The sequence below is a fragment of the Formica exsecta genome, unplaced genomic scaffold (genome assembly GCF_003651465.1).
Source record: "Formica exsecta isolate Colony F162 unplaced genomic scaffold, ASM365146v1 scaffold181, whole genome shotgun sequence".
NCBI classification, from domain to species: Eukaryota; Metazoa; Arthropoda; class Insecta; order Hymenoptera; family Formicidae; genus Formica; species Formica exsecta.
In genome coordinates this window covers 135,476-148,459 of record NW_021849121.1, presented here as the reverse complement: position 1 = coordinate 148,459, position 12,984 = coordinate 135,476, and positions in this window count along the sequence as shown.

The following is a 12,984-nucleotide window of genomic DNA, read 5'->3' as shown; positions in this document are numbered from 1 at the left end:
CGTGTAGGAACAGGGGAGGGGGCGGGTACAACACGGCCAAAATCGTTAATTTCATCGATGTAGTCATGTAATTGACGCCAGTGGTATCCTGCACCCAACTCGGCCAATAATTCGACGATGTAAACGGGGTTACCGTGCCAACAACACTGACGCGCCTCTCCACGGGGCGGAGGTGGAACTTGGATTTTACATAAAGCGAAGTCGCGGTGCCCCATCGGAAACGTATATCATATAGATATCGCGGAATATCTAGCGTGAACGTTGGCGAACAGCCGCGCGAGATTCGTGACGCGGGGTCATCAGAAATTCCAGCGTTATATTAATCATATCACATTTTTATCAAACATGAGAATTTCTCTATGCGCTACTCTTATTTAATTTTTGTTTTTATTCGGAAGATATCTTGCTTTTCTCTGGATATTACAATTTAAAAATATTACAATAATGTACGTGTGTAAAATTTCGAGAAGTCTTTTAATATTTTTTCTTAATTTCTTAAAAACGTTTTATAATTCTTTTAAGAATTTTATTATACAATATTATTATGAGAATTGTATATAAAATAAATAAATATATTTATATATTTTTTTATTTATTTACAATATATAACACAAAAAAGATTATAATTTACTCTTTAATTTATTTATTTGAACATAAATGGCATAACAAGTTATTTCTTTTAAAATTGGTTTTAATTCTCCTATTTTTAAGAATTAAATAAATTATTTTTTACTAAACATTGCTGATTGGATCATTTAAAGTTAAAAATATTAAACTCTTAGTTTACTAATAATACTATAAAAATACACAATAAAAATACTTTTTTATATCCTTTCCACATTTTTGCTATTATAAAAAATTTCAACATGATAAAATTTAAACCGTAATTATATATACTGTACACAAGAAATATTGAAGAAAGGACGCTATTAACTAATCTAATTAAGCATACAAGCAGAAAGCATCTCAAAAGAATACCATTTGTCTTACATTTAAAAAATATGTGTGGCTTCATTTCTTCCAATTCTTGCCATAAAAAAAAAAAAAAAAAAAAACTAATCTATCTCAACCAGCGGTCCATTTCTCCTGGAATTATGTTATAATTATTCTAACACAATGAATCGACGATGATGATCCTTTATGAACTTCGTTTAACGCACGGTCGGTGGGGAAAATACCGCGGACGAACCGCGGCGAAATGATGCTCGGGGCCGGCCGATTTGCACGGCAAACGCGTAAAAATTTTAACGCGATTCATTCTCCGTTCCTCGACAAGGCGGGCTTTAGAACATTCGGAGCGTAAAAACCTCGACGCGCGCTGGCCGCGGCGCGACCGGTCAGTAATTGTCCGGTCGTCGGAAGCGCCGAGGTCGCGGCCGTGCTGGCGCGTCACCGGGAAAAGTCTCGTCCGACCGCGAGGGTGATTAACGCGGTTAATTTGTTGCAATTTGACCCGGCTACCGGCACCCTCGATCCAGAATCGTTCCCCGCGCTCTCTACAGCCACCCTTTTGCGCCTCCCGCGCTTCCCCTGCCTCCTCTTCCTCTACCTTCTCCTCCCTCCTTCCTCTCGCCCACTCTTCCAGCGTGTGTGCTGTCGGCCTGGTCGGCGTGTTGGCAAATAATTTACGGCGTGTAATTGTAATTCCGCTCCGGTCATGCCGGTCAGTGAACGCCGTTGCGCTTCGTCACTCAGGTGAAAACACCGCGGCTATGAATATATCGGTCGCGTTTCTTAGGTTCGATCTACCTCGTAATCAAACTGCATTGAATGGCGATATATTATACTGGGGCGATCGAAAAATGATCGTCGGTTGACAATTCATGTGCGCAGGCCGGAAGATCTTGAGTGTAAAAAAGGTTCACATCCTGTGGCCGATCATGCCGGATATGGAAAGTACATATATTCGGCCCCCCCATATTTGCAGATGAGCGCAAAATTTCTTATAGCTAATAGAATTTTTGTTAAAGCTCCGTTAAATATTTTATACGCTTCTATGCTTCGGGTTGACGTAATTTTTTTTATTCTAGCGGTTAAACAAAATTGTAATACGAGTTGATGAAAAGATAAAAGTTTGACAAAAGTTAGTGCGCTCTTCGTCTAGTCTTTGCCTCCCTCTCCCGGGCCTTTTTTTTTTTTTATTAACGGCGGGAAACCTTGCATAAGTCCCCTTTGTCCTTGAGGAAGGACCAAATAACTATCAATTTTCGTGTGAATTATTTTCGAATAAAACAATCTTACGTAAAATTTTCTTTTCATAAAATCTATCGAGCATTCTTCCAGAATGTCAGAAGTAAAAGATTCGCATCGCAAAAAAGTTTAGCGAGACTGAAGAGAAATATTTCTGAGGACGGGTGCGCGTAAAGCAATGCATAAACATACATATGTGAATACATTTACATGAAGCGCAACAGATATATCGCGGGAAAAACAGCGCTGAAACGTTTGCAATATGCAAATCCGCCGTAGGGATCGGACTCGTTCGTGAGTTACGGTGATGACGAAAAGGTATTCGTCGGATGATATTTTCTCTCTCTCTCTCTCTCTCTCTCTCTCTCTCTCTCTCTCCGCTCGATAACTTCGAGACACGAGCGGCGAGCGATACTCGACTTTCATGAAGAGGTGACGCTCTAAAGAGCGCCGAAGTTACCTCTCGCCGGGTAAAAACTTTCCACCTCTTGAATTTTATACCGCGCTATTTCTTATCCCCTTTTTCCGCCAACGCGCGGTCGTATCTCAGGAAGACGAAGAGCCCGTTTAGAAGTCCGTACAGGAATATGAAGTAAACCAGTTACGCGTCGCTTGGCCCGACATTATCCGCTCGCGACTCCCTAATTTATCAGTCGCAAAAAAAAGAGACGGATTTTTCTCGTCTATTTCCGAACCACATTGTCGTCTGTGACATCGATCGAATTAGAGAATCGATTAAATCTAAAATTTGACTTAAATTTAACATATATCGCATGTCCCAAACGATCCATATAAATGTTTGTTTTAATTTAATATATTATAATATATGTTAAATGGTGACACTAATATTAGGTTAATATTTCAACAGAGAATGAATGCAAACTTTATAATAATTTAAAATAAATTTTGTGTAAAATCAATATATTTTTAATGATAAAAATATAAAATTAACTTGGACAAAAAGTTACTGACTATAATTAATTAATAATTTTTTCTGTAAATATAATTTAACAGAGTTCAATTAACCCAACAGCAATATATTAAATTAACGCACGAATGTATTAAATATTTAACCCAAAAACTTTAACCGGCATATTTTTTAACAAGAAAACATAAATTTTCCAATTGTATGCCCATTTAAAATTATTCACTTGTGACAAAAGCGTTTATTACGAATACAAAAAAAAATCAGATTGAACTTGCTCGCTCTCTCCTACCGCGTTGGGGGTTTCGTTTTCATATTTATCGCACACGTCATGTCATCGTGGCATTAAACGCGGCATTCTTTATCGGCAACCTTAACGATATGTTGAGTCCCTAATTGCGAAACATTAATCCCCGCGTTCCAATTCCTTTCGTTGAAACGGCGACGGCATAAAGACGAGGTAGTGTCCCCGGGGGAACCCGCCGACTCGTCTCCGTTCCGGGATCCGAGATGGAACGACATGAACATGTATATATGTATATATATATATATAAAGAGTGAGAGAGAGAAAGAGAGAAATCGAGGGGATAGAAAGTGGAAGGACGAGATCATGAAATGGACGACGAGGGTGGAGAAACGGCTCACGTAGGTGAAAGGAACGCGGGGACAGAGAGATGTCCCCCGTAATGAGAACGGGAGTCCTTTGCCCCTTGTCCCGACACTCTTCGACACTCTTCCTGTATAAAATTAAGTATCGAAACGTGCCCGGCACGGGCGTCTCTATCTCCGGACTAAACATCCCGGCTGATCGTTATTAATAAGATAGGAAGGACAGGATGATGCGCAATTCTGCATAAACGTCGGTCGGAATATCGATTAGGTTTCGGATACAGCAACGAACGGCCGGTTAAGGAATATTGTTATATAATTTTAGGCATATATCGACATACTGTATATTAATTGAAACGCTGTATATTAATTAAAACCCGATAGAATATTTTGTTTTCGTTTCTTCGAAAGAAATATAATTTTACTACTGATAAGATAATATAATTAATATATTATAATTAATCTACTAGAAAACTATTATAATTAATCTACTAGAAATATATTATAATTAATCCATCAAAATTAATTTAATTAAATTAATTTATAATTAATTTACTACACGCAATTACAGAAAGAAATAAACAATTATCTATTAGTCACTACTGTCGCTGTTATCTTTACGCAATTTCTTAGCCGTTTAATCGAAAATACAAGGGGGCCGATAAAATTCGCGTAGACACGCATGCTCGCTTCCGGTCCGCACAATACTACGGATTATCTCGAAATCGAAAGATCTCGCGCAAGACAGGATATGATCCCTTGGTGTGTAACTTGAAGCCTGGCGCGTGAGCTCGCGCCACGATCAGCACGTAGACAGCCGCTTAATCCATTTAATCCGGCTTACGAGAATACGGCTGGTTATCGTGACTGCCTCCTCGCATTACTTATGCCACTATCGGCTGCCTCAAAATCGGTTACCGGGCGCGCGCCTCTGGTGAGCGACGTGGCGCAACAAAGGGGATGAATTCCCAGCGATTCTGCGAGAATCTTAGCTAGAACATAATATATAATGAACGTCGTTAAAATGACTGTTGAATCTTGCGATTAAAATAGAATATTATCATCAACTAGGAGCTTAATGTAACACAATTTTATTCAACTGTCAAAATATTTCTTAAAATTCTCAAATATTAAACTACTTTTGATGAGTGTCGGTCCGCTATCAATTTCCCAAAGAAAAAATGGACCCTGAATTTGACACGTAGTCCAAGTCTGAAAGGATAGTCTACGCTTTGGAGACATCCTGTACACCGGCTTTTAACGTTGACTTTACACGTTCGCACATTTTCGGACGCATCATCCATCACATAGTGACGCGCAGGACTTTCGCTCAAGATCCGCCCTATCTTCACTTTCTTTCCCAAGGAGCATTCCCGAAACGCTTTAGGGCACGATTTACCAAACACTCGCGACAAATTTACGTCGCTGACCACGAAAAAAATTCGATGGAGCTCGACAAGTTTGGGTGTCAACAGGTTTAGAGTTTCGCAACCGCGTAAAATAGATATTAACATGCATAGGTTGCTTCGGCGCACTTAGTTGATCCACCCCTCCTCCTTCGGAAGGAATAGAGTCAAGTGCCCGGATGGCACTTGTCGAAAAAGGGTGTCGCGTGAATGATCTTCATCGGAGTGCGAACGTCAAAAGGGCAACCAACGTGCGCTACTGTTATCCTCGCAGCTAGCATCTTTCTTCACTTTTTACGTCTTCGTACGGGTATCACCCCTTCCCCCTCCTCCTTTTGATCACGTGATTGTTAGTGCTATTATGAATGAATAAAAAAATTTCTTGTGACATTTTGTGAAATTCTCTCTCTATATCCTGTGCACAATATTTTGAAATATTATCATTTGTTTGAGAATTTATTTATTTGCATATGTAATCAAATATCATATTAATAGAATAATAAGAATATTAATGATATTTATAGGAAAGAAATTTAAAATCATATTTATTCAAATATAATATAGGTAAGACTGAATAACACACCTCCGATTTTATCGCTACTTAAATATGTTGTAGGGAAGATTCTTCTGAGTAATTCCTCGTAAGAAATAATATGGGGGATGGCATTGGTTTAGGAAATATAACAAATTATCGGTCGGAATATCGATTAGGTTTCGGATACAGCAACGAACGGCCGGTTAAGGAATATTGTTATATAATTTTAGGCATATATCGACATACTGTATATTAATTGAAACGCTGTATATTAATTAAAACCCGATAGAATATTTTGTTTCTGAGTAATTCCTCGTAAGAAATAATATGGGGGATGGCATTGGTTTAGGAAATATAACAAATTAAAGTTTCACACTTTTAATGCTTTTTCTCAGGTATTATAAAGTAATATTAGAAAAAGTGAAGCTTGTGTACGTTGTATTTGTTATAGAGCGAAAAAGTGTTTGTTTACATTTACGGGATAGGTATATGGTCGTGGATATTTTGTCAATAATGTGTTTCATCTATTTCTCGCAGTTCGTTAACAACTTTCAACGTATAACTACACGAATTTGTGAGTCTTGCCTTGAAAAATATTATTTATTGAAAAATATTATTTATGGAATGCGTGAGCGGGGGAGGGACGGAGCCTCTTCCCCACCCACGCGTAAATATCCTAAACAATTTTTCTTTAATAAAAAAATAACAAATTATACAGCATACACATACTTCAAACTTCAATTTGTTATATCTTCTAAACCAACGCCGTCTCCCATTTATTTCTTGCGAGGAATTACTCAGAAGAACCTTCCTTACAACATATTTAAGTGATGATAAAATCGTGTTAACTTTTATGCAGTTTTACCATTATATATAGTATAATATAATATAATATAATAATTATATTATATTATTATATATAGTAATTATTATATAATAATTATTAGAAATGCTTGTACTATTATTGTTGTAATTAATACTGATATCTTTTCTTGATTCAATTATAAAATGATAAGAGAAAAATTGCTTATTTACATAGTAATATGATTATAATTATACATAACAGAGAAATTTTATTTATTAAAGTTTAGGGGCAAAGGTACTCTAATACATTTTATGCAAAGACTGAATGGTTGCACTGCAAATGCTGTTATGCTCACATAAAGATTGTCTTCTTACGCAGCGATACAAGTCTGCCTATGAACAGCTTTTTCTACTTACATATACATATATGTAATTAAATTAAAATAATCAAAAATAATAATTTAAAAGAGATAGGTATTCGACATGTGTAAGTAATATCTAAGTACTGTGATTAATAATAATTTTTCTTGAAGTTTTTTAAATAAAATATAACAGAAATTAAGCGCATGTTTTGACGGCAATTGAAAATCTTAACTTTCCCAACGGTTAATTACAAATCGGCTTTTAGAGCTGTCGAGTATAGAGCTTAAGTGAACGAGTTTCGAGACGTTCAAGCGACGTAATGGATGCGTACGAGAGTCCGGCCAGTCACTAGGATTATAATGAGCTATGCGAAATAGTTTTCCGCGCACTTAGACACGTTCCTATATACACGGTCATGCTTAAATGCTCAACTTACGACACGTTTTAACACTTATATCAGCGATGTGATTTAAGTATCTGCGTATATGTTAAAATATCTATATATATATATATATGTAATAAGCTCATATGTCTTTTCGATAAATCGTGATATTTCTTCAAATTTTCTAAGCAAGAATTCACATCTGTAAATTCTATGAATTTACAAATTCGTTCATCATTAATGCAAGAAACAAAAACTTAAACAACCACAAAGATCTCTGGAATCATTAGGGATTATTCGGCAAATTTTTGTGCATTCGTGCGAGAAAGACTCCCCTTTAGCTCTCGTAATTTTGTTGGCAAGCGCTTTTTCTTCCTCGTCACTATACGTAAACTTGGTAAAGAACATACTTCTCTCTTTAATCATTAGTTCGCACGACTAATAGCACCGCTCGTTATTATTTCCAAGAATATCCGGTCCTCTTAGACTCGCGGATCGTCTTCTCACGACCCAGATTAAGGGATGCGTTTAAAGCCGGCGAGGGAAGTCAAGAGACCGCCGGTGCCACGTTGAAAGAGAGAAGAGAGAATTTCTACACTTTTAATTATGCCACAGCGACTTTCACGTGGCTTTTATAATCATATAGCCGACGCTAAGAACGGAATATTTTGCACCGTACGCGATGTTTACCTTTTAACGGCGCTGTTTTACGCGAAAGAAATTTTTCTCGATATTTTACTGTAACTTTCGTAAAGATGAAGAGATATCTACCGAATAATAAAATGATGATTTAAACGTTACTGCTTCAAATAATTGCTCTTCGTCGATAAATGTTAAAGCGATATCAATGTAACAAGTCATTGTCTTTCTCGATAGCAAATAAGAGAATAATTTTGTATAACATCCGTGTATAATGTATATTTTTATGGTTTGTCGTTTGGTATTATAAAGTTTCTTTTTATGTAGATAGGCCTCTTAGAAACAGTATATTTGCTATCGTTTTTCTTTTGTTATGCATTTTTATTTTTATTATATAATTATTTTTTTTATTCATACTATTTTTGTTATCAATTTATTCAATGTATATATATTTATATTATTATATTAATGTGTACATTTAATTATATATAATATATATTTGGTTATACTTAATAAAAAGTTGTCATTAAAATTATTATTATATTGATATAAATATATTTACGTACAAATATTCGATTCTTATTGACTCTTCGCAATCACCGAGATTTTATATCGAAAAAAATTCCCGCATCTTCTATATTTTTCTTCTTTAATTATTATATTCTCCCTCGAAAGAAACAGCGAAATGGAGGAGAAATTTAATTGTCCCACGTATCGGAGAGTATTATTGCTAATGCGTTCGATTAATCGGTCGTATCGTCCCGGATAATCGAATCACTTCTCGGCGCCTCCTCGACAACGCAAGGCGACGCGCGCGTGCATCTCGTACCCCGCATCCGAGTAGTAATTCACGAACATCGATCGCGAGAGCGAGCACTCGGATGCTGGAAAGACGCGGGCGCGCATTGCAGGAAACGCGGTGCTCGGGTAACATGTGCAAGATAATCCGAAACTGTTCCCGATGGTGCCGTCTTAACCCAATTTCACCCCTTGTCTATTCTCGCGCCGGACCGATTATGCACCATCCCCCTCGGTTGCATCGCGCACGCGCGCGCGCGCGTACGCTCGCGTTATCCGCCACGTATACCAGATCGGACCGAACCGAATTAGTCCAGACTAGACCAGACCAGACCATACCAAACCGACGTGCGCGGATAGCTCGCAGTGCGAATATAACGCTGCTTCCAGGTAGTACCAGGTAACCGCTGCGGCTCGGCGTTGCGGTTTTTACGCTTAAAGTCTGCTACCGTAACTACCTACCGGCGAGACTCCCCACCGGTTAGCCGCTTAATAACCGACCCCAGCTCCCATAGCGCCCGAGATGAATTGGGATTTTCTCGCGGAGGCAAAGAATTTCAAGCGGAAAGATACCTAGAGTCGTCCGCGTTTACGTTTCAAATTTAAGAGCTGACGATAATGGTATAATATAGTTATATAAGTGGATGAAATATTTTTTTTTAATACTTGAAGAGATTCACATCTCTTTTAAGGATGGAAATTATCTCGGAGATAAATACGGAGATAATAAATATTGTTTCTTCAAACTTTTTTCGTTTTCTACGATTTTAATTCGTAACTTTAAACAATATTTCTGTACAGTTAGAATATTTGATTTAAATTTAGCATATGCTTATATACTATAAATTATAATTATAATTTTTTATATTTTTATTTCATTTTTATTTTTTTATTTATATATTTCCCAATTGTATATTTTTCTTAATTTAACATATTTGAAGGATTTTATTACATTTGTAATCTGGATTGTTACTTTGCCGCGCGTTGTAAATTCATAAAATTTCTCAAATTGGTAACTTTAGACAATATTTCTGTACAGTTATAAAATTTGGCTTAAATTTATATACTATAAATTATAATTATAATTTTTTATATTTATTTTTTATATTTATATTCTATTTTTATTTTTTTATTTATACATTTTCCAACTGTGTTTTTTCTCAATTTAACACATTTGAAGGATTTTATTACATATGTAATCTGGATTGTCACTTTGCCGCGCGTAGTAAAATCATAAAATTTCTCAGATTGTCCTTCTACTCGCTATACCTGTAAAGGGAACGAGATTGCGCTGTTAACGATATTGTTGCCCGATTGCCCGTCGCTTAATTCAGTTAATAGATTTGAAACTCCAAAGATTTCAGGATAGCGCGGATAGTTGCGTCGCGGTTACATAAACTTTCACAGTTGTTACGGCTAAATGTGATATAAGGAACGAGGCGTTATTAGGCAGTTATGGCTCCCCATAGGTGCATACCGGCATGTTCGCGCGAACCGAGACGTGTGCAGTTGCGCTCTTATAGCGTCGCGTTGTCTGTGTACGCCGTCGTCGTCGTCGTTGCGGTGAACGCGAAACTAGGCGAATATACGTTAATAACGATTCGGATCCGAGAGTGGACTACACAGAATCGCACTCGCATTATGAACTTCACCGACCATCGCCACTTTTATCCGAAAGAAACGGCGCGTATTATCGGAGAACTGTCAGCTCCCTTATTTCAACCTTCCCTTCCCTTATTTCAATCCTTTGAATGGCTAATTAAAAGCCGATAACGTTTCTATTGTTTGATACGTGTCATACGATACGATATGAGAGAATGGTAGTTATTTTCAAGTCCCCTCGCGAATAACATCTGAAAACTGTATCAGGCAATTTGTTCGATTTCCGTTTCACGATAATTCATCATCAGGGGATGCATATTTTTTTCATAGCCCGTTGAAAAATGGAAAATTGCATCACGATGTTTACCATGGCTAAGGATCACTAACCGTGCGGATCGGCTCGGCTAAATAATTCAGGCGCGAACAAAACTTTTCTCTACACCGGATCTCTTCTCTCCAGAGTCGCTTTTCGGACTTTTGCCGCGTTATCGGACGCCCGCGGGTATCCTCGCACACCCGAGCTTTTCCAAATACTGGCAGAACTTTGGCAAAATAATTTACCTTCGACGTTTTTGATCGTATTTAGATAACTCGATTATCGATCGTAGTTGAGAAAGCGCGATATTAAGGTACGACAAGCAACAATTATAATTTCGTCCGATGTTTCACATTTGCAACAGTCACTTTATAGTGATATATTATATAAATGATGGCGAGCATATCGGAAAAAAGTAGTGTAAATAAGCGATAGTCCACCGGTAATGGCAGCTCGTAAATGTCGGATACATTTTGAATGCGAAAGAGGGTTTATTATGGAGCTTTAGAAATCATCATTGTCAAGCCAGGCACATATCGAATAGCGTGTTGTTAATCTTAAGCATTGACAGTTCGATGAATGACAAATGCTCGATCGACGTGAATATTTCCTGTCGGAAATTTGAATTTTTGTTAATGTCCTTCGTCCGGTAAATAGTTCAAGATACTCATCGTCACTTTAGAACTGCGATACACATATAAAAGTTAAAAAATATACACAGTCTCGCTATCATTTTGCTTCCTCATAGAGGAAGCTTTGTTCTCGTGACAAAATATTTTTTCCATTTTTCTATGCCAATTAGAATGTTCCAAAACGTCAATTTTTGATATCGGGTTAAATTTTTTTACATAAATAGAGTATCATTAAAGGATGGTTGGTATTGAATTTGGTGAGGATCGATGAAAGCGTTCATTTTTTATAAAATTTTTGATTCTTTGAGGAATGTCTGTACACGCTGTAACTTTCCCAAATTTTGAAATATCTTCCTCTATGAGGAAGCCAAAATTGAAAAACCCGCTTACTTTAAAGAGCTTAAGCTTTGTGACCGAAATAAAATGATGAGGAAGCAATGTGCAAGTTTCTAATTTGCACAATTTTCATCTTGTTTTTTGCTATTTTATACTCGTAATTGTTATTATACTACCGCTAATTTGCATACGGTTAACACAGATTCCTTCAATTCAGTTCTGTAAAATGTGTCCGCGCGGAGGAAACATCGAGTCACGTTGCACGCGCGGGATGTTTGCTTGCAAGCTTGTTATTATTCAGGAGCCATTGTTTCAATTCGGTTATTGTTATTATCCAGAAGCTCTCGACGCTTATCGCGCGAGATTTGGTATATATATATCTCGTGCAAGTAGCAGCAGTTTTGTATTAATGAGACGACGACCAGATCTATCCCACACTTCTCTCACTCGCAAATATTACATAATTACATTAAATTGTGGCTGTTGTAGTTTTCGCGGAAAAGTCGGCGCGCAGATTATTTTTGTTGACCGTAGTAGATGTTCGCGGAGTTTTTGTCAGCCGACTCGTATAAACGGAAAGTCAAGCTTTGTCGTAATTAAGGTAGTTACCGGGCTCCCGTCCGCGGTCCGCGGACGAGTCGGAGCAGCTTAAACTATCTTTGCATCTACCTTATGTACAACCACTGTGGCGATTATGCAGACAAACCGCGTTATCCATGACAGTTGAAAAGTCTTTCTATATGAATATATCGATCTGCACTCCATATATTTCAGTTTATTATATATGTATTGTTATATACATATATGTGTTCTGTAAAATGCATATAAAATAATTTAATTTGATATAAAAAAGAGAGAAAGAGATAATGGTGATCGCAATTTATGTGAAATGATAGGGTAATATTAAAGAGCCGAAAATAAGCAACGATATAGTTGATTTGCTCAAAAATTGCGAGTAAATAATCGCCATCGGACGAAGTCCTCGTTTACGAGTGAAGAAATTATGAGAATCGATCGCGCGGTAATTTAGGAGCTCGCTCACCATTTTCTACCTATCTCTTTTTCTTTTTTTTTTCAGAAATGATAACGTTGCGAAACGGAACGGCGCATCGACAATCATTTTACGTACGACGAAATTACATATTTATGGACTTGATGAACATGCCCAGCTTCGCGAACTTTGCTGGTTTCGCGATTTGCATAATTTGTTCGCCAAATAATATTATTTATCATTTACGGCTCTCTCTCTCTCTCTCTTTTTCTTGGTCACTAAAGGCGAAAGTGTTCAAGGAGATGACACAAGCGCGGCGGATGCTAATGAAAAATTTTCATTTCCGCGCGATTTCGCGCTTTAATCAATTCCACTTAACTATCTAAGGGGCCGAGAGGGAGTTACTTATCGATTACGCGAATGAAACTGCCACGGCAGTGATATCGCTCACGTGCT